This window comes from Cynoglossus semilaevis, chromosome 1, assembly GCF_000523025.1.
Source record: "Cynoglossus semilaevis isolate Cse_v1.0 chromosome 1, Cse_v1.0, whole genome shotgun sequence".
NCBI classification, from domain to species: Eukaryota; Metazoa; Chordata; class Actinopteri; order Pleuronectiformes; family Cynoglossidae; genus Cynoglossus; species Cynoglossus semilaevis.
Genome location: NC_024307.1, coordinates 24650961 through 24674072, shown reverse-complemented (window position 1 = coordinate 24674072; position 23112 = coordinate 24650961). Strand labels below are relative to the sequence as shown.

The window sequence follows — 23112 nt, the reverse complement described above, 5'->3', positions numbered from 1 at the left end:
TGTGTCAACTCCACTGCCTCTGCTTCTCTGTTTAGTCTGGGGAAATGTAATTTTATATCTATATTCAAGAGATAAAGCAGTCACATTAAAGGATTTTTTTTTTTTTTTTGATGCATCGTTCTTAGACAATCCCCTCGTCGCCAGCTCTGTTTTTAGTTATTGTCTATACCATAAAAAAAAACAATGCTTTAAATAGTCCTTTATATTCATATGCTGTGGAGCATCAAACCAGAAGCACTGGCAATTTATTGAGAATTATCAGTATTTAAATGTCTTCCTCAAAGGTTAATTGCAAATCACCCTTATTGTATTGCCTTTTTTTTCTTTTGCAGAAAGAGTGCAGAAAAATAAGGAGTGTGCTCTGCATACTAAAGACAGACCTAATAAACCCGGTTGATCAGTCCAGACTCTGTTCTCACTCCATTTGGGTTCTGTACTTGATTCATTAACCAGTTTCATGAGGAGTGAGAGGAAGTAGAGTGCATGGAACAGCGTCTGTCTCTACACTGGCCTCGGACGTGTTTCCTCACGTGCTGTGGTGGCGTTGACAACTCATGAACACCGAGTGGTGAAGAAACTGCCTTTTACCCCAGTTGTCGGTGACTGAAAGTGTAACTGATGGCAATCAAAAAAAAAAGTTAATTCAGAGTAAGGCTGCAGCTCAGTCTGGCCAAAAGAAAACAAATATGTTGATCCGAGTCTATTATGTTTTGTAGATCCACCAAGTGTAAATCCAAATATCTAGGTTGGTGGTATTGTACAATGAAATAAAAATAAAAAAAAATTGCTAACATGAGCAAACACTAGAGGTGTTTTTTGTGCAATTTTTTCTCTTATAGGAGCATCTAATAAACCAGTTCCCCGAAGACCAATCAAGTATTTCTGATGATGATCTTGTTTCCATTGTGTTAATATACTTTAATATAGTAGATAGAAAATATATAGAAATATATAGAAAAATACAAGTGAGAAGAAATGCTCGTTTTCCGTAAAACACTCACATTACATTACATTTATGTGCAGTTATTTTTTTCTCACAACTCTGTCACTTTAACTTCATATTCATATTTCCATACAACAGTTTAAGTCTCTGTTGAACTCATAGTCAGGCTTAGATAACACTTTAGATGAATTACGGGGAATATGGGTCGTAAAAATAAAGATTTGATGCAAACGGAGACAAAAGCAACACAAAGCAGATGGTGTTAAAGGCAGCGAGGAGGTGATTCAAGGCCGCGGTGCAGTGTCTGGGTGCACAGCTGCTCCTGGTGTGATAACAGGGCAGATCTCTCTCCTGTGACACCAGCCCATTGACTGAATCTTTTACACATGATTGATAATAAAGTACCAATGCAGCAACCCCGTCCACACACACTGGGCTTCTCTCAGGACTCGTGGTGCAGCAATAAGAAGAGGAAATGTTGACTTTAGGAAACATAAAATATTCATCCACCGCTTCACCACTGGGATGATAAAACTGCTCTGTGACTGTTGATCCTACAGCCGAGCCGCGGTGTGTGAAATATACATTTGCAGGACTTTGATGAGAGCAATAACAATGCGGGGCAGAAGTGCTGGTTCAGGCAGGGCTGACAGACGCAGCAGCTTGCACCATGCTATATATTTTATTTTTAATCACGCAGCCACCACTCAGCCCCGCCCGCCCTTCCCCGAGTCTAACGACCAAAACAAAATGCTATATCAACGTAATGATAATGACGCTCATGATTAAGAAGGCAGAGTACCAGTACAGTCTAGAGGAGTGGTTGCACTGACGGAAACCACATTTCCTGAACATATGCTACCCTGTTGATCCCTGAAATTCACAAAACAAAGCATGGGGCGGGGAGGGCCGATGGGACGCTCAGTACAGAGCATGAAAAAAAGCCTGAAATGACTTAAAAGTAAGGCAAAACTTTCCCTTTCAAATATAAAGCATTTAATCATTCTTTAATCTCTCCCACGGTGCAATCAAGTCTGTGATTAGTTCACTCTAAACTTTGGAGCAGACACTAAAAGAAGTGTGTAGCAAATTAGGGGTGGTGATGATCTTGATAGAAAATGTGCTGAAGAGTGAAAAGGATGGAGACAAAAAAGCAGGGCAGATGGCAGAGGCTTCATCACTGGAATGCTCGGTGACACACCAAATGCCTCTGCGAGAGCATTATCAGCCCCCGTCCCATATGACCAATTATCAGGGTTTCACCTTGTGCTGGTGGTAGCGATGGTGCTAAAGACGGGTGGAGAAAGGGAGGAAGAGAGTGAGGGAAACATAGAGGGCAGCAACAGGGGCACCTGTTACTGAGGCTCATGTAATTCTTTCTTGTTGTAAAAAGAAGAAAAAAAAGACAATCTCATGTCAGCCATTACACACAACAACGGCAGCGGCTCTGACAAAAGATCACTCGTCTTGCAGATAAATGCACTACTAATGTGCCAAGATGGTAAGAGGATGTGTGTGTGTGTGTATGTGTGTTTGGGGGGGGGGGTAGTTGTGAATGCTCGGGGCCTTTGATGCATGCTGCTTCAACCACCCTCTAAATTTGTCAATTACACCTCCATTGTGTTGAACCTATTGTCAGGCTGCAGCATGACATACAAAGCCAATTTCTGGCTGCTCTCGACAGGGAATCCCGTCTTCAAAAGGCAACAGGGTCGGGGGCGGCGTTTATTGGATTGGATGGAGAGGCAGTCCAGAGATAAGGTGTATTCCGTCTGTTGTGTCATCTCTGGGATGAGAAATGGAGAGTGTGGAAGTAAAAAAGGGAATGACAGGAAAGTGGAAGGAGAAGCACCGATAAGGGAAACAAATTATGTTTTTGAAAAATTTGTTAGTATAACAAAACATTTTCAATGCATAAAAACAACAATAAAGTCTGAACACCAACAGCTCAGCAGCTCACAAGATCTCTCGCTATATATTGAATTTTCAGTTTTATTTTTAGCATAAAAAGTAAAAAATATATAAAAATATCAAAGCTTTTTCTTCTCTGGATGAAGTGTTACAGCTCTGTAGACTCTGCCAATGAGCACGTCGACACTGTTTCATGGTCTTAAGCCAAAGTTTCAATCCATCAAACAGTCATTATAGCTCAGAAAAAAACCCAACATTCTGAACTGTCCAACTTATATCACGCCATGATGTCTCTGAGAATTCCATTCACTTTGTCCTCACTTTTTCTCATCCCTCCATCCTCCTCACCACCTGCCCTGCCTTCAGTGGGATGAAGCGAGACGTTTCTCACATTATGTCGCTAAGATCACAAATGTGTGTGTTTTTGTGTGTGCGGGTGTGTGTATGTGTGACTGTGGCCCACATGATGCCTTGTTGGGTCTACCAGCCTGCTGGTTGCACTGACACTGTCCTGAAGTGGGGCTCCATCTGCTGGGTGTCATGTGTTCCTTCCTTCCTCACCCACACAAGGACCCCTCACTATGTCACAAGTTCATTCAGACTAGAACCAAACACAACACTTCCTGTGTTTCACAGATGGATGTTTGAAGTTTATCACTTAGCAACTACAAAATGTGGCCAAAGAAATTATTTTCATCCTAAATACTTTTGGAAAATAAACTTTTGTTGCCATTTTGTTGTTTGAGGTCATCGGAAAAACACTTCTGGTTAGAAAATGATGGTTAAGAAGAGGTTTATTACATTCCCTAGTGCTGCTGTGGGAAGCTTTTTCCCCAAAGAAAAACATCCTCAAAAAATCCTTACAAATACATTGCAGTATAAAAAGACGAGCAAAAATCTTCTTTAAATTTTAAAAGAGTTTCCTTTCAGATCCACATTATTTAGGGAACTGTCTGATAACACAGTCCATTCAGATTGATCCTATGAGCAAAAAACAAAGTAAAAAAAAAACAGCAAGTGGAACTAGAAAATGCCTAAACACATCATCATAACTGTAAACAAAACTTCCCAGTGTCCCCAAAAAAATCTGTCAATATATGTGTATTGTGTTTCTCTAACTGAATGTAATTTTTCTATTTTCTTACTGTAAGGCAATTGAATATGTCAGACTTTGTTCATTTTTTTAAATATTTTTGTCTCCCCCTGTGCTTGTGACATGTTTATCAATAATATACATTTAAATTATTTCCCAATATTTATCTATTTGCCATATTTCATGCCGTGCTGCACTTGATATTCTAATGTGGGCACAACAAGGGACCAAAGCAAAAAATAAGTACATAAAAAAAAGGATGAGAAAGTCATTGTAAGACTGCAGGGAAGGTGATGGATGGATGTTTTTGGACCTGGCTGCTTATTTCCGTCACAAGATCTGGCAACACAATTTAGTTCACTTGGACAAAAACATTAGAAAAACTGCAATTTGTCGGAATAAAAGAGAGAATGAATCTCGTCATCTAATCCAAATTGGACGTGCTACCTTGACACAATCTTTTGTTTCCTTTTAAACCACAAGTCTCTGAAATGTGAGCAGAACAAAGACGGTGGTTAATTGAAGGGCTTTTATTAATCATGTTCAGTTTCCCATCAGTCCCTGTGGACAGGGACTGTATGATCAGAACGCTTGGTCTCATTATTTGCCTCTGTTCTATATCTCTCCAGCACCGCCGTGAATGCTTATTTATATCCTTGATATGGGCTATAATGGGAGACGTGAGGATGGAAATGCAACGCACCAGTGGAGTTGTGGACAAAGGAGGAGCTGCCAGTTCTGATTAGAGCCAGAGTGCTGCAGGTGGAGGGAGGAAAACTCAGGGGATTATAGATTTCCGTAACACTCTGAACCTGCTTTGAAGAAGCACTTTGAAATGAAGCGTTTACTGTATGCACGTGTGTGTGTGTGTGTGTGTGTGTGTGTGTATGTGTGTGATCTAATTTAGGCTAATGGTCTAAGAAAAGCAACAGAACTAACCCTACAGCAGTTTTACTGCTTTATGGTGCTACTGCACTGTGGGTGTTGTGCACAAATATAAACACATAAATGTAAAAAGTCTCTTCAGAGACAATTTCTTTTTTCTTTTATGTTGCTGCTGTGGTTCATCCACAACTGGAAGTATGATTTTGGTCATTTTCCGGGAGACGCTGTGTGCTGTAACTATAGGCTGGTCGTTTTTACAGTACAGATTTTCTCAGTGCAGGAAATTTACAATTTACAAATTTATAAGACACTTGAAGTTGTCCAAAAAGGTTCATTTAAAATCTAAAATAAAAGTATTATGATAGTACATTGGAAATTATACATATATATATATACTCATAAAAGTATTATGATAGTACATTGGAAATTACCTTTTATTTAACAACATAACTGATTCTGTTGACGTATCTACTTTCTTTTTTCTACCACATGATGACATTTTTGTTGACATTTAACTGATGGCTAATATTTGGCCTAAATCTTGTCCAGCAGATGTCCTAAAGTCAATCATACTGCTCAGTCATATGCTGGTGTTTTTGCAAATGTTTGGCAAATTTGGTAAATGTATTTCTTTCTTTTTTTACCTTAATTTTACCTTAATACAACTGCCAGAGCCTTTGATTATGAAGAACCAAAGGGGAACAGGACAGATGGATGGAGGTGAGGAGCGGAGAGGGGGAGGAGGAGTAGGGGGGGGGGCAGGGTACAACATTGTTGTAGGTTTTCCCTTCTATCAGATTCAGATTTAATTGAGCCCCTGGGGGAACATGGCGATCGTCACAATAAAGTGCAGCGTTACCTTAAACGACATTTAGTGGCAACACGATCCACCGCTGCTGGAGGTGAAACATTTAATTAGGTACCTGTGCTTTCACCGAGCAGCCACAGTGAATGGACGGCACAGACACCCACCAGGCATACGGTGACTCTGTGTTCTCCTTCACAGTAATACCTTCATTCGGCCATTAATAACGTGATTACGAGCTGCAAGCACTTTATGAGAAGGGCAGCATCATGACGAAGACAGCCAGGATTCCATTACGTAACATTTGAGTTTCTATTCCAGGCAGAACTTCAATCTATGACTGTGTTGGTGACATGTCACATCCAGTCCAGTTTGCCTGGGTTTCCTGAGCAGTGTCTCACATTGAGTTGGTGCTACTGCCACGTGGCTGTGTGTGTGCGTGTTTCTGTGTGTGGGTGTTCATGTGTGTGTGTGTGTGTGTGTGTGTTTGTCTGGGTGTGTGTAGCTGCACCTGACAGCCCCTCCAGCATTTCTCTCCCCATTACTGCCAGACATCTCCCTGGAACACACTGGCTAAGGACCCCAGGACTTCAAGCCTGCAGGAGTCTCAGTCTGAGCTCCGAATGTGGCCACACACACACACACACAAATACACACTCACAAATACACAGAGAAAAGTATGCAGAAGTTGCTAAAAAAAAAAGAAAAAAAAAAGAAAAGCAGAGCGAACCTGGCAGGTTTGAGAAAAGAGGGTGGAAAGAGACGTGTGGTACATTCTGACTGGGAGAGAAAGTTTTAAATGACTTTTCCTATAGAATAACTCTGCTGGGTTTTAAACATGTGGCTGTGATGTAAGAGGCTGGAAGGCATCTCAGACAGAATCGGTCTAAAAAGAGGCAAAGAGAAGGATGTACTGTTAGTATGTACTGTTTGTACAAACCACTGACTTGTCCAGAACAGCTCATGTTGGATTACATTTGCATTATATTCTCTGAAATGGAACCTAAATAAAAGAATGAATCTGACTGAAGATTTTTTGAAGTTTTGTATTGAAATAAATTGAATATATTGATTGTTTTTCAATTAATTGACATTCACTTCTACATCAACTATATTTATTCATGCTAGCTAATGTTAGTGTATGTAACAGGGTGTGTTGTAGCTATTGTTAGCTGACTCTGTTAGATGTCTGTGCTCGCAAAACATGTTCTGAATTGGGTTGATACCATAGACTTGATGTGGGTTGGTAGACGTGAGAGGAAAACTCTTTGTTGCATATTTTGCACAGAATCATGTTCCTACAAGATGTCATCGGGAAATAAAAAAAAATACACTCTTTACTGAACTGACAGGATTCAATGCATATTTGGATCATGTACCGCTATTAATAATGCCATCTGTGTCAGTTCTATAGTGTAGCTGTCAGCACGCCTGCCTCGGAAGCAGAGAGCAGAGAGTCCTGGGTTTGATTCCCAGAGGAACCACATGCTTGGCGCCTGCTGGGGGCAGCCTGTTAACAGCATATCTGCTGCTAACACAAGAATTTCCCAAATATGGGATCAATATAGTTCAAATTATTATTATAATTATTAATTAAATTATCAATGCCACAATATGAAGTGTGATCATCACTTTTATCAGAGAGCCACTAATTTGTAAAATGAGAAATGTGTTATGTTTTTTACTGTAAAAACTTTATTGGAATAAATGTCCTAAAGACGCAGCCAAAGTTTGGAGCAAATGTGGAGACAAAAAGTAGTCGCCCCCGTTCCCTCTCATCTGAGAATTAAATTTAACCAACTACTATCAGCACCAACCGTGGCTAAAATATGCTGAACTATATAAAACACTTGTAACTTTGCTTAGTTACGATAAGGACAATTAGGCCACGGGGATTCATACTCTGCTTTGGTTGGTTTTGATACAGCATTGCATTAGGTATTTTTTTTATAAAATTCCTGGTTTAAATTAAATTTTGTCTTAGGGTTTGTTCATGGCAGGGAAACTTGCAAGAAAAGCACAGAAAAAAATGTCAAACCTCAGTGTAGTATTTTGACGAGCTGTTCTGTCTGACAGCTTTTGACTATGTAAGAAAAAAAGAAAAGAAAATCACTTCAGTGGTCGGTGCCACAACAGACAACATCTGTCATATGCAGCCCTCAGGCTCTACCTCTGAGTGAACATGTAGGGTCAATAGATCTAAACTGACCCAAATCTCACAGGGCAGGCTGGGCCTCGCTCGGCACGGGGGAACACGGGGAGAGGAGGAAAGGAGGGGAGGGAGAAAAGATAGACGGGGAGTCAGAAATGAGATTATTTTCTTCTATTTCAGGGTCTTCTCTGGCTCGCTCGCCTGTCACACAGGGGCAGATGGATGAGACATGAGAAGATAATGTCAGTGAAGGCGAAGCAGCGGTTAGACCACAACAGGGGACAGATGTAATATATACATGTGTGCAGACGTTATAACCTAATACTGACTCACTAACAAATGACTTTGTTTGCTTTTGTGTCATTTTACCTTAGGAGACTCTCTGTACGTCTACTCAGACTGGACCAGATGTTAGAGAAGACTAAATCACATCACTTTAAAAAACAAAATCTACCATTGTTGAATACTTTTCCCAACATAGTATAAAATGTTTGGCTACTAACTCCTTGAAGTTGGATATCCAGACCAGTGTTTCCCAAACTTTTCTACCAACGCTCCACATATGATGCTTATAAACATTATCTCAAATATCATATTGCTGCAGAGCTGATAGTCTCATATCAAACAAATGACATCAAATTGTAAGTGTGCATGCTTGTTAAGTTCAACTTTAACCCTAGATTTTTAGGATATGCATTTTCTCCATGCTCTCACCATCAAACCCTGGCAAACAGCCTTTTTTTGACAAATACAATACAGACAGACATCAGATCACCAGGCCCAGGAGGAAACACTCATCAACAAACCATTGCTCTGAACCCATATGAGCTGATGTCTACTGCTGCCACTCTCCAGTATTGATCAACAATCAATACCAAAACCACAAACATTATTTTGTTTAATCGGATAAACAAAACAGTGCAACAAAATAAAATTAATGAATGGCAAAAAGAAAACACATCAAAAATATCTGAAATTGTATCATCACAGTCTACTGGTATGCCAAAATGGAATCAGTAATTTCTATTTGCTATAGAAGGAGTCAATGCTGTTCAGATTGTCACAAAAAAATCAAATATGGGTCACATATGGATCAAAAGTGGGTTTTGTGAACACTGTGTCTTCATAACAAATGTTAAAAAGTAACTGTACAGAATCTGAGGCTACATCATGTCTGACTTCGTACTGTTGGGCCATGGACCACATCAGCAGTTTGACGCTCATTCAAACCTACATAAAGGATGTTTTTCCTCCTGGTGATTACTCAGTTTAGCATTCTCATTAGTCTATGATCACAGAGGGGTACTGTGGATTCCTCACTCACAGCCAAACTCACTTGCAATTCTTTAAAGATCGCAGTGACACAAACGAAAACAACGCCAATCAAACTGTTTCCTGTCAAACCCAGTTAAAGAAGGAAGTGTGACGCTCCATAAATGCTCACCACATTTATACCAGACTTTAAACGACAACCCAGGCAGTTGCCCTTGAGTTTAACACTCAAATACATTTTTAACAACTTTCCCTGCCATTACGGGAACTCCTGTCCGACTCTGTGAGCTGAGATCTATCTTCGCTGCTGCAATATTTACGAGTGCCCGCCACTTTAAAGTCAGCCGTAAACAAGAAGCAACTATAGTCGGGAAACAAAAGTCAAATGGAGACAGACAGGCAGTGAGTGGCTGATTCTCTTTTTATTACTGTGGAGTCTATAAAGGCCTGATTAATCCCATAATAACTGCCAATAGAATTATATCACACTCATTATTTCAGACAGTTAGGAGAGAGTTCTGCAGGGAAATATGACAGAACCACACCTCAGCGTTCACCGCAGACAATGATGCAGGTGGCACTGAGCTTTCTACAGAGACGTGTTTTCAGATGTGTGTGATGGTAGAGGTTAAGGCGGTGTGTGACGGAAAAATGTGCAAACACTAATCACAAGGTGCATTGACTGCTGTAGTTAATAGTGATACACTCAACTCACATATGATTCACTTTTTTTATTACGATATGTTATCGTAAATGACAAAATACTTACATTTTATCACGTGTTTTGGAAACAAAATGAGCTACTAAAAATATATACGAATAAGTGCAGCGATCCTTTATTTTTACCAACTGAAATGGCCATGTGTCTAGTCTAATAGAAAACTGGAAAGAATGGTGGGTCGCAACCAATGCTTTTTGGGTGCGTAGCACCACCTACTGTTCTAGAGTGTGTAGTCTCATGGTATGACCAGTGACTTTTTGAAGTAAAGCAGCCTACTCCTTTCACTGTAATGTATGATTTTTTTTCAACTGATGCAAATTGTCACGGATTTATATCGATTTTTTAATCAATTCATTTTGCATTGTTCCATCCCTAGTACTTAACGTGCCATTTTCATTTTGCCAGATGTTGGAAATGAAAAAAAAAAAAACAAAAAACCTTCTTTGTTCACTTCACGTATAAAACGACAATTTATTGAAGTTCTGTACTTTAAAGGCCAGTGGTGTTACGATCAGACACTTCCTGTGTTTACTGCCCTCTCTTACTTTGTCCATAAACCATAGCTTTGCATCCCTTCTCTGTTTAATCTGTCTTTACATAACCTAGATGGATTGTATGACTCAAACAGGAAGCAGAATAAGAAGCAACCAGCATCACAATGTAGAACTACCAAAAATAAAAGTTCCCATCTATGAGCGATGCAGAATCCATGCATATCAGTGTTTTCACTTAGAGATTTGGTGTAGATAATTGTGAAGATGAGCCATATGTCAGTCCTCCATGTCATTTCTCGCCTATTACACAATGTTTGCTTTCTTTGACTTCCCTCCAACGTGTTAATTAGTCATATAATATGTTAATTATTGCAAATGAATGCCGTGTTTTAAATACCCAGTGCTTCCTCCATCTCCTTGGATACTCTCATACTTCAGTGCCTATAAATATTAATAAATGGCTTCTAAAGAGCTTTTATTCTATATAAAATTGATGTTTTGTTCAAACAGAAGTCACAGTACAACCACTTCGGCAGGATAATTATAGACCGTTAGCTTTTACTTATTTATTTTTTTTAACTTTTAACCCTGTCTGTCTGTCTCTCACTCATGAGGGAGAGAGTGGGAGTACGACGAAGTGAAGAAGTGAAAGAAGTTGGAGACGGTTGCTAGGGCAAGGAGAAGAGAGTCACTTTAATTTGTAACCAATTATTTTTCCACAGTTTTCCCTTAAGTTCTGATGAAGAAAAATAAATTGCTAATGGTCTGGAATTTCTGGATATCTGCTTTTTCCTCTGAATAAAAACTAGACTACTGGATGATGCTGTAAAACTGATGTATGTCTAAAGTGTGCATTGGCCAATCGGCAAATTAGTCAAGGACAAGCAGTAAAATATCATATGGTTATGTTTGCTGTGCCTACAGGTGAGGCCATTTAGTCAATGTTTAGTTACAGATTTGGACAGGAGCCAGATGGAGAGCCGTGGGCCTGTTTACAACATACAGCTGCTCGTGTGGAAGCTTAAAGGACGGACTAACGGCGGTCCAGAGTGTAGATCATGAAAACCAGCTTGTTTTTCTTTTTTTCTTCTATTGTGACACACTCAGTAGATGTGGAGAATAAATGCACGCAGCTTTGTTTACGATAGAGGAGCCCACCTACGTTCATGTGTTTGTGGATCTGTCACAGCACTGTGTATGGAGTCAGTGACAGAACGGAGGCTGCAGCTATAAGAGGAGCTGGATCACATGCCAAGAATTTTCATAATTACAGAAATTACATGTATTTATATTTATTTTTCCTCTGACTCAAATAAAAACAGACTTTTATTTTGAAAACCACTGCTTTCATGGCCAGCCTGACCTGAAACAAGGGTTGACAGGACAACACCCAGACCTTAATTCAGGGTAAATAATATCCTCACATGAAACATAATTCATCATAACACTTACCCTCTGGCTGCCTGTTTATGCTGAACCACTGGACTTTGTCGCCAGTCGTGTAGAGCGCTGTGCCATTTGTGTGCCCACGTAGCCCTGCACTCACACACACACACACATACACAGAGAAAGAAAAAGAGAGACACACATTATGGATGGCAGTGAGAATGTGGACAGAGTCATGCTGCCTGCCATTACTGCAGGGCTTCTGGACGAGTGGACACCAATTACAGCCAACCAGAGCAGAGCCAAACTGCTGCTGCTTCACTCCACCAGCTGCCCCTCCGTCCAGCTGCCACATGCCCCCGCCGCGCCTTTTATTCTGACCTGGCTCCGTTACCTTCCCTTTGGTCGGAAGCTGTATGATGGCCAGTCATGTGTTGCAAATGGGATAAACTGCAGCGCTCGATTGCAGGTGGGGAGTTGTAAGTGGTGAGCAAAGACAGCCAGGGCAAGGCGCAGAAGAGGATTGTGGGTATGCAGGAGATGCTGGGACAATTTACATTTATGATTCTGGAAATCAACAGTTTACTAGACAGACTGCACTAACTGTTACCTTTAAACAAATACGTATAAGGAATTTTAGACATAAAAAAAAACTAAGGAATTTTAGACATTAAAAAAAACACTCGAAATGTCACCTCTGTGCAGCTAATAGCTAATGGCTAGCTCTTAGTTAATTAGCAATTCTCAGTTTTTACCTGAAAAGTGTCATTTTTATTTCCTATATTTTCATTGTATGTTTTGATGCCTGTTCCCTTTGTTTAAAGTACATTTAGATTGCTACTACATTTCTCTGCCTATTCTTTTAACTTTATATTGCAATTATTATAAAGGAAACCACCCGTACTGTGGTTGTTTCAGTTTCTCAGTATGGATAATCTCTTTAATCTTTTTCAGCCTTTTGGCTAATTTGCAGCCATGTTGGGACCATTATAAAATACTAGAGAATCATTTTTCTCATCTGTTAACATGTAATTTATTTATTTTTTGCCTTTTTAGAATTTGTTTATGTCCTGTACTAAATGTGCTGTTTAACTATTTTAGTTAATTTTTAAAATAATTATTTGCTAATTGTCATTGATCTTTCAGGGATATTTGCCGACATGTAGCTAATAATAATAATATTAATATTAATAATGATTACTACATTTGATGTAGCTCTTCCTACCATACCATTTGACTATTCCAGGTGCAGACTTACAGTAGTTATATTTTATATTTTTTTAAATATTTGTCTGAAAAACAGAATGATTGTAGTTGTTTTTTCCAAATACTTATGTTTTGACCATATTAAAGAATACTTGTACTATACTATACAGAGGCAATATTTGGTGTTTTGTAGCCTGTTTGTTGTCACTACTGACCAATTCTTCTCCCTATTCTTTTCTGCATGTGAACGGAATATATCCCCTTACAATTCTTAAAAATAAAAACTTTTTGCAATTGATTAGTCAGGATGTACACTGGAGAACAACCATGAAACCCCTGAAACCCAAAGTCAAAACATTGCATAACGGTCTGTGCGATGATTCCCCCAGCCTCATCAGCTTTGTTTGTGTCAGGTTTCATTATGACATATAGAGCAGGTGGAAGGGCTGAAAGTGGCTGTCAGGCACCGCCTTGAAAGCACATGGCGAACCTGCAGGTGCACCGGGCCACCATATTGACCTGGCACTGACTGACACATGTCGGGAGAAGGAGGTGTGAGATCAAGAGGAGGAGAGAGGTCACTGTTCTGCTCATTTCTGTCACCGACCGAAGCCCCAACCCTGATGTGTCACACTGACAGACGGGGAACATCTGTTACTTTGTGCTGAAATGAGCCACATCCCTGTCCCACCCCCTGAGGCGGGGAGAGCCAGTATGATAGGTCACCACATGAACAAACCATTCTGCCTGTACAGACTTGAAATTAAAGAGAGATTAAAACTTAATGTAAAAAATGTGAAACATTGACTACAACGGTGCAGGACTGGTACTACATCAACAGCTCAGTGCTGGATTCTGCCTTGGATTTGTGCGATGTTTCTGTTTTGTGTAGATGACAGCTTGTTCATATTAGAAGTCAGCTGTGGATGCGGGGCTTCTAATTAAGCCATCCATCACAAAACAGCCAATAATCTTCTAAAGATTTGTGGCTAAGAAGAACAATACAATCATCTCCAAACTGTGCCCAGAACTGTTTTTCTTTTATATCTTGTATCTACGGCAATAAAGTTCCTTCCCCATATCATTAAAAGTCAAGTGTTTACTTTCTGCCTTCTATTTTCTGGTGCAAGAGCAGGACATGGCCCTGGTTGATAAGACTTCAAAATCAAAATGGATTGTTTTTTTATGAATTGGTTTGATTAATTGAATGATCTGATGCAATTCTCCTCCAAGTATCTTCCTATTGCCACTGTATTAATACAATTAGACAAACATGACTATGACGGATGATGAAACAGACCATTACAGTCACCTCCAGGTGTTATTGTGGTTACTTGCGCCACTGTTTGGTCAAGAGCTAACAGTTGTGCTGTACAATCGACACCACCAGGTTGCCAAATCAAGTGAAATAGTTTGAGTTAGATTAAACACAGAAAACATAGAAATGTAAAACATTTAGAAAAAGTGAAAAAAATGTTGCCAGTCAACAAATAAATAAAAGTACAAAAAGTATAAAAAGTACAAGTAAAAAAAGGTTGGATGGTTGCTAAAAGCTAACCAAAACTGGTTGAAACACATGGGCTCAAAACAATAACCTACAGTACTGTATAAATATATATAGATACAAATACATGCAGTATATACACAAACATACATTATAAACAAACATAAAAGTGCTAGCTTTGGCAAAATTCAGCTCAGAATCTACAGTTTCATGAAGATTTTTTGATAGAAAATCAGTAACAGTCTTAGTGTAAGACGATACATATACAAAATATTAAATATGAGCCAAGTACAGAGAGGAGAAACACAGCACTGAGTCGACTGGTTTCCTGATTTGCATCTCCTCTGAGTCTTCATCCGGAGGAGAAATTCTCCATAGCTCCATCGGCCCCTTATACTAATTGGTAAATGACAAATTAGACATTGCCCATGCTTAATTGAAATGCTGGAATAAACGCACCCTCAGTGTTTCAGGCTGTCTGGCCGTTTGCAGGAGTAATTACCAAACTAGTGCACATATGTACAGATGGGAGTGGGATCATCATTTGTCTTCATTGCTGCAGTTGTGGGGGATTTTGCTCTTGGGGTCAAATTAATTCATATTTGCTGTGCAGAGTTAAAAAGTGGACGGTTGTTCTAGCAGAGCCGCAGAAGAGCAAGTTTCAAGGCGATAAACAAACAGTTATTTACTTTGACCTATTGTTTAACAAGGAGTTGTTTGCAAATACACAGATAGAGTTTTTATTCACATTATTTTTCTTCTAAAGTCCGTACACACTGTAAAGGTCATTTTCCTTGCTCCAAAATCCCTAAATTAAATGTTTCACTTCCTCATAGATAATACAGGGTGGAAACTTAGCAAAAGGCACTTTGTACTTTTTGGAATATGCAGTATAATAAATCTCCAGATGATAAAAAACACTGAATAATCATCTGGGTGTATTCCCATCTCCCACTTGAGAACACAAAAGGAGCCGTTGATAATTTCCTCTGCTATCTCCTCTGTTCATCCTTTACCTTTTGTGTGTCTCTTACAGGCAAAGCTGCAGCGATTTATAAAAGAAAATCTATGAAACTTTTTTTTTAGGAAAAGAGAAAGAAACTGAACGTAGCTTCAGGCATCACTACCCAGATTCGGGAACCACTTGTGCTTTTATGTACTAGAGGTAAAGCCGTTTATTCCAACATTGGACCATTTCATTTAGTTCGGTTTTTTATCTAGCACTGCAGATTCAGTAGTCTTTGGGTAATTTCTATGACAAATTATCAGACTGTGTAATATCATTTTGACCTCCTCTTGGTCCATCTAATAATAATAATAAAAATAATAACTATTATTATTATTATATCCATCAATCCATTCATTTTTATCCACTTATCCGTTACCAGGTCGCAGGGGCAGCGGTCTCCATGACCAACACCCAAATCACACTGCCCCATACCAACCCCCCTGAACCTTCCTGCAGGTGGTGAGTCCACTGGAAGGTACCAACCACCTTAACTGGGATTCAATGGAGGTGAACCCTGGGGTTCCACACCAATGACAGAGACACTGCCTCTGGGCCAAAGCACCACTATTATTATATTAAAATAGAAATAATATTTTACTTTCAAAAACAGTACAAAAAAAAAACAAAACAAAAAAAAAAAAACAGTGGATCAAGCTGTGCCTCAGTGGCCCAGACCTTTACACACTTTCCACTGTGTGGCCCATGACATGCTAAATGAAGGCTGTAACAAATGTGTGGCTCTGTTCTTACAGTCTGACTTTGTTCTTTGTACTTTGCCCCTCCCTGAATGAAGTCACAGCCCCCTTTATGATGTAGTGTACAGGCTGCCCCTCTACCCTGTTCCCTGCAGGTGTTAATTGCCATTACACCAACAATATGTGCGGCTCGTGCAGACAACAAATGTACAACAAATGCACACCGCAAAAATCCTGCTCCTTTCATTATTGCCTCCGTGTTATTTCAATTTTCCTCCTGCAAAGACGTTCTATAGGAATAATTATTTGGGCAAGCGGTCTTGCCAATCTATGAGAAAATAATTGGCTTTTAGAGGGAGAGGCAGAGAGCGAGAGAGAGAGAGAGAGACAGAGAGAGAGAGATTTCCTTGGCTGCATGAACACAGAGGCAGCTCTGGAGTTGCTTGGCACACTTACAGTACGATAGCAGGGGAGCGGCAGTGTGCAGAGGCCCCAATGACAAGGAGAAATAATTATGAACGGAAGCAATGTTCAAGCCAAGAAGCCAATTTGTAAATGTCTCCTGGTTGCTGCTGCTGGTGTGTGTATGTGTGTGTGAGTTCATAAGTGTGTGTGTGTGTGTGTTCATATGATAAGTGCATTTTCTGTGGTTTTTCCCCTGTGTTTGTTGCTGCATTTGTTTACAGGCGGCTGCTTCAGCCTTTGTTCATGACCTTCAGTGGTTTAAGCCAAAAACTAATGTTTTTATGGATAAAGCTGCTGAGATGCTTTGCTCTGAGAGTTCTTTCTGTTAAAAGACACAATTAAAAAGTTGTGGAGGTGAAGGAAAAATTTAAAGATTTTTACATTAAGTTAGATACATTCTCTTAACACTCCATGACATAATCAGAGAGAGTAAATTCACTAAAGGTATTCTTCTCCACATTGTTTTGCACTTTGACACATACTGGCTGCAACTTTAAAAAAAAACAAAAAAACGATCTAGATTAATCATGATTGTCAGCCATTGATAATTTTAGAGTCTATGTTGTCAGCCACATGGTCAAATAAGTGGGTCTCAGGAAACAAGCAAATGTTAGATCCTTACTTGCTTAAAGCCCTGTTTACATTTTCTTATTTAATATTTTTGTTCGTCATTGCTGTCATGATTCATCCAGGTTTTTACTTTTGCTAATGTTTGAAGTAAGACCTAAACAACCATTTAAACAGCCAGAAAAAGAGACATACATAACTGAAGTTCATTATCATCACACTGACCGTGGCCGTTTAGCTCAGCGGAGCAGAGGTGCTTTAAGGAGACGGTGCAAAATAAGGCTTAAACCTCCTTTAAGGAGACGGTGCAAAATAAGGCTAAAACAAGATTTGAATGGCGAATGGGAATCAAGCGTGGGGGCGAGAGCTGGGGAGAAAATGAATATGCATGTGCATATTTATCCGGAAAAGTGATTACTTGCCGGAGCGTTCATTAATCGTTTTTTCATAATTCATTCTCTGCATATTCTCCCTTTTTATTGAATTTAAACAAACCCATTAACGGGGATTAACTCTCCTGAAAGAGACTTTGGTTCTGTTCCCAATTACTTCCAAAAAGAGCCCCTTGTTCCGTCAAGTGGAATTACTCGCCAGCGCCTGCAATATGCCACGGAATAGGGGAATTATGGAACGCAAGGGTGAGCTACATTCCCTATTTTTTGCCGCTCACCCTCCAGTCAATTTATAATCACTTTTCCAAAGATACACCCTCCCTCCACTCCCCCATGGCTGACTCATTTTTTAAGCTAGTTTTGCAGAAAATGTTTTTTCCCCTCTCTTGCAGTAATGAGAACATTATTGTGAGATGTTTTTAATAACTGGTAATTTGGGTTTGACCATCACCACCATCTCTCCTTCTCATTATTATTGTTAAGTTATTTTCCTGGCCTTTGTGCATGCCTATTATTCGACACTAATTACAGCCTGAGGAGAATTGCATTTCTGGACCCTGACCTCTCTTTTCTACTTAAGGCCACAGAAAGAAAGGCTGAAAAATTGGGGGCAAAGAATGAAGGAAATAGCCAAAAGAGGGGAGTCTTAAAAAACCTCACTCCCTCTGCTTCCACTAACTACGAGGCACATATTAATGATAATTGGATGAGAAGATGCGTGGGGGCCCAGAGCTAAAATCTCCTTCCTTTCTGTGCACTACACTGAAGAGTCTGTTCATGGCTGCAGATATTTTTTTCCTTCTTCTCTTCTCCTCTGAAGAATTAAAGTGAACCAACACCGTGCCACAGTGGAGGCTGAGGCTACCTTGGGGGGACAACATTGTCTGCATTGTATCCCGCTGTGTAAAGCTGCCCCAGTTCTGTAATTACAGCACACACTCCCTATTACACTGCTCAGGTCATTTGCATCTCAGTTCAGAAGAATACAGGATGAATTTTCTTTTTTTTTTTCAGATAACAAAGTGCATCTCCTCTTGGTTTTATTATAATAATGACTCCAGGACAGAAATGATCAGAAATCTCAACTCATGCTGTATGTAGAGCCACATCTGTGCAAAAGCAAATACTACTGTTTAATTGGTAATGCAATAGAGAGCAGGCCACCAAGATGGAGGCCATATTTTCACAACATGTATTAACCTTTATGCTGCTGAAACTACAGTCTGTTTCTCACTGAAAAGACGTCATAACAAAACTAGTCAACAAAAGTGTAGTGTGATTGCTGTTAAAAAATATCCACTAAAGTTTGGGAAACATACTCAAAAATGTTAGCCGAAAATGATGAATATTAGCCCTTAGATATTTGTAAGAAACTTGCTAAAATGCTTCTTAAGTTCTAACTAACTTTTGAGGAGTTTTTGGTACTTAACGTTGGAGAGGCTGAACACCTGAAGAGGGCTCTAACAACCAGCCCATCCACACCTCAAGCCTTGTTACAACATTTCCTGCCTTGGTATTGGATGTGGTTACCACCTCTGTTCTCGTCAACAACCCTATATATATAAATATAAATATATGAATATATGAATAATGGACCATGACCCAGACTTTAATCACATCAGTTCTGCAGCAATTATCTTAAGAATAAGAAAAAATGCTGACCAATACAACATGTTGGCACCGGAACATCAACCCTACGACGACACCTGCACCTTCACCATCAGTTACAGTAGCTCTCTTGACATGTGCACACACACACTGATGCATAAATAAATGCACATGTGCACGGAGCAGGCAGTAATGGCTACGGCTTCAAAGTGTTTACCGATTGTGTAGCAGATGAGATTTACATGCCCTGTTGGCACAGCTTGAAAACAACATATAAACACTGCCAGCCGGGCCAATTAGCTTTGATTCAGACATGAGGCGGGGAGTCCAGATATCAAGCAGGATGTATGGGCACTGTAGCCTCAACCTCCAACCTGAGTGCACTAAACGTTGTCCCGGCTTAAAAGACGAGAAGATGCAACAACAAAATGGTATAACAGCGTTCATTTCTTTACCATTTCTCTAATCTGTTCTCCACTGTCATCATCCGTCAGAGGTCTTTTGTGATATGAAAAGTAGAGTCATATCAACTCACTTCCATGAGCACTATCTGGCAGCTGCAGCACTTAATGGCAACCATTAGATCTCTCATGTTCACTTATAGAAATGGCTGATAACCACAAGAGGGAAGCGTCATGTATTTCAATGTATATATTTGAAATTTATATTCCAAAGCGTATATTTGGCACCTACATTATTTGCAATTACTTCCGGTAAATATTTAATTTTAAGTATTTAATTTGCAGTAGATACTTAATGTATGGATACATAGCAATCCAGTACTACACGTATTACTTTAACGGTGAAGGAGAATCTGTAAGAGAAGGTGAAAATGAATTCACTGCCACTTTGGGGTGTGATTTCTAGAATTCCTCAGATGACACACATTCTTAAGAGACATGTTTAAAATTGATGATATCCTGTGCAAAAACAAATCAAATAGATTTTTTTTTTTTTTTTTTTTTAACATTTCGTGTGACTGAAGTCATACGTGGTCCAATCACGAGACCGGCTAATTGCCAACGGAGACACTAAATCACAACAGACTGAAGATGGACTTGAATTTCACTGCATATTGCATCCGGCAATTTGTGGACTTGGGAATTTGGCTTTTCCGTGACGCTCCATGCCAAAAGTGACTGGAACATGGCCGACAATGATGTGTGTCAGCACACACAGATAAGGGAGAAAATGAAAAATAATCACGATTCTCTGGCAATTTTGCCTGCAAATATTTATCTAAACACTGTGAATTAAACAGTTTAACAGTGCATTGAAAGCATTTCTGGTGCCGACAATGAAGGCGACGATAAAAATACATTTGGCAAACACTATTACCTGGGATTTAGATGATGCTGCGAAGCGTGCACGGCCCGTTTTTGCACGGTTTGCAGTTTCAACTTGGTCGTTATTGATTTGTTTATGTTGATGTGGTTTTTATATGTGCACCGGTTTTAATGGAAGTTGGGGCCATAAGCTCATTCTTTTATTACGGCCTTCTCCTCTGAGAAATTAATATTTAATTTCCGTCAAACTCAATGGAATTTCACCAGTTTGTGCATTATTTTTCTTCCTGGCACTCTGTTCGTAGCTTCAAAAATACAAACACAGGTGCTAAAAGAATACAGTATAATCTGTCCTTAGTTTTATCAGATACATGAATGCCATTGATTTCCAACAAACTTGTTACACTTCTTATTTTTAGCTGCCTTTTTAGTAACTTTCAGGGAATAACAACATGAATGAAATTCTGCAGCAATTTTATAAGTCTGTACAAAGGAACAGTTTAATTAAATATTGGTATTTCCACCAAGTATTCACTTGTGTGTGTTTACTGCTATGGAAAACTGAGGTGTGCTAGAAAAATGTCAGTGTAGAAGTGTAGAAGGTTGAATCAGACTGAGAGGCAAAAAAGTAAGGGAGGGAGAAAAGGATTTGAAGTGAGAGAGACGTAAAGTCTTCATTTTTACCCCCTAAACCTCAACAATAACTGAATCCAAGATTTAAATGTCCTTAAATCTCAGAAGAACTGAGGATCAAACCTAGTCCTAGTCTGGCTTTGTGAACTGAAAACAAAGTGTAGAAAAAATATTGATATAAAGCCAATAAGCTGTGTTTGGAGACTACAGTGTTCAAACTAGGGCAAGAATAACCTTTTATGGTCCATATTTATCAATATCTAGACAAGCAGACTAGAGTGTTTCAGCATACAGGCTCATGTTTGCCACCAGAATACTTTGGGTTAGATGACACTGAGTCCTCAAATCATGATGCGCTCCCCCGCTGTAGCTACTTAAGAAGGTTTGTTCAGGTGGTGGCTGTTTCAGACTGAATCTTCAGAGTAATATTTTCTGTACGCAGAAATCTATTCGGTAGAACTGGTGAGTCCAGATGCCTGGACTTCGATGACAGAGAATATCAACAAGTAAACTCTTTGATATCCAACCAATGTCTGGCTTATGTTGGGATCTCATTGACCCCAACCACAGATACACTGAATCTTTTTCTGCCCCCATTAAAAAAGACACATTCTATAAATTATCTGTACATTTCTGCACCTATTTATATAATTTACTTAATGAACAAAGTTTCAGTAATTATTTTGATTAATGCCTCCTAGCCTCATTTATAAGTTACAGACAGTTCCTGCAGCTAAACCAATCACTTCCTTCTCCAGCAGCAGCACCCTTCCCCTCCCCAAAGCCTCTGTTCTGTGTAAGTGATGAGAGCGCTGCTATTGAAGGTTTTAGTATTGCTGCCTTCCTTGTAATTTCAATCAGGGCTGTAGTGAAGCAAATCAATAGGACAGGGCCTAAATGAGAGGAAAATAATGCTGACTCTGTTCTATATCTGTCATGAGGCCAACACATTACAGCCATCTGCTGGAAGCTCACTAATCACCCAGCCGTGGGTTCTCCAGACGCATGCAAACAGGCACAGGAACCGTCAATAAAAGCATTTCAGGACATTGAATATGAAATAAAACAAATGGTAAATGGTGCTTTTTCATTTTTATAATGTTTGAACAGTGAAAGGGCAGAGAACCAATGCGTGCTGTGATGATAATTGATATTCAGCTCAGCACTATTTCTCCAGAGCAGCTCGTTTTTAATAGTTTTAACAACTGCAGTGCAATGCAGCAAAAGCCAAAAATAAATAAAGAAATAGACTTTGGAAAAAGTAGTAAAATCTAAACTTTTATCTGATTTCCATCTTCATGACGTGATAGATCTGGACTGCAGGCAGATCAGTCAACACTGGATGGAACTCTATGGAGGGTCAACTCACAAGTCCATGAGTCTCTGTCCATCACAGTATCACCTGATGTCATGTGATCACAGGTGTCAAGGTCAAAATAACACAGCTTGGAGGTTGTGTACATTTAGCAGCAGTTTCAGCCTCTATGAGAGTTATTGAACCAACATTTATATATTTAGTTAACTGAAACATGGGAATAGTTCACAGTTGAAATGGTACTTTGTTTACTAGAAAGCAGGAGACAAGGTTTTGGATTGAAATGCATTTTTCAATTTGAGAAAAACTCTGCTCACTTTCTGCTCACGTGGCTATGTTAACTGCTGGATTTCAATTAATTTTTATTTTTATTGTTATTACTTATTTCATATTTAGTTTTTTGGTATGGTTTAATGTGACACTTAAAAAGCAGTATGGCAGGTACACAAATTAAAAACTCACACTGTAAAAAAGTGGTACCAGAACAACCCAAGTTTCAACACGTTTGGTTGCAAAAACCAAGGCTTCGGTTGATGTTCCTTAAATATGTGTCTAATTATCCTGATGGAGAAGAAATATGTCAACATTGAACTTGTATTAAAAATGTGTTTTTAATAAAAACATTTTTTGCTGCTTATTCATCATCTGTGTTCAGAGTGCACTTCTGCAGTTACCCTGCAGTGAAGGAGTTCACTTTCATGTTCCTGTACACGTTCTGAAACGTTCCACTTCATAATCTCACTCCCTCTGCAGACTCGTAGACCTGTGCA

The 23112-nt window shown here is 39.4% G+C and overlaps 1 long non-coding RNA gene across 1 annotated transcript in view; it reads right to left on the bottom strand.

The window, feature by feature from the left end:
* The window catches only part of LOC112488037 (uncharacterized), a 325581-nt gene that overhangs the window by 178352 nt on the left and 124117 nt on the right, over positions 1-23112 (bottom strand). Inside the window, exon 2 of the long non-coding RNA XR_003051708.1 lies at positions 11729-11812. This is a non-coding gene — a long non-coding RNA (uncharacterized LOC112488037). The remainder of the gene's footprint in view (positions 1-11728; positions 11813-23112) is intronic.